Genomic DNA, 3454 nt, shown 5'->3' with positions numbered 1-3454 from the left:
GTCTGTGGGAACTGAATCTCATAATAGCAGATTAGCTGGGTGGTTTGGGCTCAGGATCTCTCTAAGCTTGCAGTTCAGCTCTAAGCATCTTAAAGTGCAACTATGGAAAGATTCATTTCTAAGCTCACTCACATTTCCAGAGACTTCGATTTCTCACCTCGTGGGCATCTCCACGGAGCCACTTAACAATGGCAGCTGTGTTCCCCCAGAGTGAGTAGTTGCTCTGTGAGCTATGAGAGTGTGTCCAAGATGGAGACCACAGTCGTTTGTAAACTCATCTCAGAAGGGATCTCTCATCACTTTTGCTACATTCTGTTCATCATTCAGACCAACTATGGTACTAGGTTAACCAACTGTCCTGGTTTGCCTTGGACTTAGGGATTTCTGAGGTTTAAAATGTAACTTTCTGGTTTTAAAAATGAGTGATTTCCAAGCAAGCTAGGAAGTTGACAACTTTATCTGGTACAATGTGGGTGGCAATTAAACAAGGGTGTAAATACCAGGAGGCAGGAAATCACTTGGAGTCATCGTGGAATCTGACAACCGTACTAAGCCATTGATTATACCCACACACAGTTTCAAAAATTATTTCTGTATTATATGCTTCAGATTAGCTACCATAGGTTTATGGAGTTTCCCACTACTTGTGCATGAGGGTTCAGACTCAGTTTTATTTTTCCCTCAGATTCTCTGAAAAAATGGAACTTCTGGATTCTTATCACATTTTCTCTCCTATTGTTTATCTTTTTATTAACACATTCTGGGAGAAGTTCTCTTCTTGATATCCCAGCCTAATAATTCACTTTTCATTTATGTCTTTTCTGCTACACAGGCATTCTTTTGCATAAAGATCTAATAAAGCTTTACAACTTTGCCTATTTTTGATGCATAATAAATAAAATGTGTAATAGTAATCTAGAATTACAAGCCAGATGGTCTCAATACAAGCAATGAGGGAGAGTTAGAGGGGAAGTGAGCTTTGAAAACCTATATGAAAAAACAAATATTGAAAATAAATGAGCTGAGGTTTTATCTCATGAAGTTAGAAAATGTAAGCTAGTAAGTCCAAATAACCAAGAAGAAAAAAATGGTGACAGTAATTGGAGAATTCAGTTACATTAAGCTCTGTGACAGAGACAGAGAATGAAGAGAGATTGACAAAAATTGAAATTTTGTTTTAATGCATTCTCCTTCACGTACTCCCTGATTCTTTTACCCTGACAACTCTGGTAACCATTCTACTTAATGTGTATTTTTTGTTGTTGTTGTTTAAATGTATTCTTCTGAATGTGTGCTCACATTTTATCAGTTTTTCTCCAAGTTACGTCTAACTCCTCCTCCTCCACAAATATCAATGCAATGAACATGTCCCCCAATGAATTTTTTTTCTCTCTCAACTATTTATAAAAGGGCTGGGGGAGGGGGAAGTTATATACCCAAAAGTAGATTGCTGGATCACAGGTACATGTATGCCTAGGTTGCATAATTAGTGACACTTTGGTCTCCAGAAGGGCCACCCCATCCTGAGCTCCCATCTATATGAGGTTTTCTGTCTCCTCATTCTAGTCAACACTTGGCATTGCCCAGATTTGTGACTCTAATTGCTTAAAATAGTACCTCATTATTAAATTAATTTGCATTTCTATGATTATTAATGGTGTTGAGTATCTCTTTACATGTTTATATGCTTTTTGGATATTCTAAGCTGTTTCTTTTAAGACAATAGAGAAAACTCTAGTGTGATTAATCAAAGTAAAAAGACTGAAATAAATAGAAGAAAAAAGATATAACCAATCACAGGGAGAAAGAAAACAAAACAGAAAATTCTAAGTTTCCGGAGAGAAAAACAATTATCAAAAAAAAAAAAAAAGATGAAAAAAATCAGTTTCAGATTTCTCATCACCAACCCCAGATGCTAGAACACAATGTAACAACATATTCATTGTTTCAATGGAAAATTACTTTGCGTCTAGAATTCTGTACTCAGTCTAATTATCCTTTAGTCGTGAAGGTAAAAGAAAGACATTTTCAGACGTGAAAAACCTGAAAAAGTTGACTCTTCACAGACTTCCTCTGAAAGAATTACTTATGAGTAAGTAGCTCATAGCTCCCAGTGTGGAGGACTCTTATTCCGGGTCCAGCCCCTCCCTGGCCCCTGCCTTGAATCCTTCCTGCACAGGAAGGAAAGAGGGAGGGAGTTTCTGTAGTTTCAGAGCATATATAGCAAGGTCCTATACCAAGTTACTTTTATTCCAAATATGCTTAGTGTCTCAATGACAGAGATATAGCATAATTGAAAGATTTTGCTGTTCTTCTAACTGTTCCAGAATATGGCATCTGTTTGTTTATCCTTCTCACATTTTTGACCTACTGAATCAGTATTCCTGAATAGGCCTTACTCTGAGCTGACATCTTCCTTAGGATGTTCCACACACTAGGATGTGACTACATAAAAAAAAAAAAAAAAAGTGTTTTGAGGTTGACAAAACTAAGGGACTTGTTTTCTGTGGAATTTCTCAGGCATTGCTACATTACCATGCACTGAATTTCCCTCTAACGAGGGAATAATATATGCAATGCAGTGTTAACCAAATGAGTTTAGCCACATAACCCTTTAGGGAACAGGGAGTATCTTCCAGGATTGGTGCTTTAAAGAACCACTTTGTAAAACTGTTCTGGAATTTTGTGTCGTTGTCTTTTGCTCTGTGATATCTGATGTCCAGTATCAAAACATATGAACTCCAGGCTCTGTTCCCCACCCAATGCCTAGTAAACAGTATACATACAATAAATATCTGTTCAATAAAAGAATAAGTGAAGGAATTCATTATTATAAAAATGCTTTAGAAATTGAATGAACAATCTGTGATAAGCTATTCTGGAACGCAATTTCAAACTGACAGTTTCCAAAGAAAACAAAAATATTAGCCTACTTCTAATTGCATGATGTACCATCTGTGAAACAAAATTCACTAAAAGTTCTTCCTCCTGTAAATGTAGTCAAAATCCTCCTCTGTGTATGCAGTTTGCTGATCCAGGGGCCATTGTCTTCAATCAGCTTCAGGCATATCCTCACTCTAGATCCTTAGGCTTTATTTGCAAAATTTTCCATTTTACATTTGTGTTGTCCCTCATTGTATGAGCCTCAAGTGCTTATATATTTTTAGTTTTACCGGGCTAGAGATTTAGATTTTATTTTCTGAAGGGTCATTGTCCATATTTTACATTTCCTCTCTATCTTGATGTACATACAGTATTTTACTCAAGTTTGCTGTGATCTTTAAAATTGCTCAGATTTGTAATGGATTTGTATTCATTAGCATATAAATGTGATTGCAAGGTGGAAAAGTACATTCAGTAGATTGTAACGAAATGGAAGGGATGTTTTGAGCTTTGGAGGGTGATTAGAACAACTACCTGGAACATCCAACTGAAAAAATCTAATTCCCTGGCT

Source organism: Leptonychotes weddellii, chromosome 1, assembly GCF_054177405.1.
Source record: "Leptonychotes weddellii isolate Sample4059 chromosome 1, ASM5417740v2, whole genome shotgun sequence".
NCBI classification, from domain to species: Eukaryota; Metazoa; Chordata; class Mammalia; order Carnivora; family Phocidae; genus Leptonychotes; species Leptonychotes weddellii.
The sequence above is the reverse complement of the archived record's forward strand: the minus strand, read 5'-3'. Positions refer to the sequence as shown.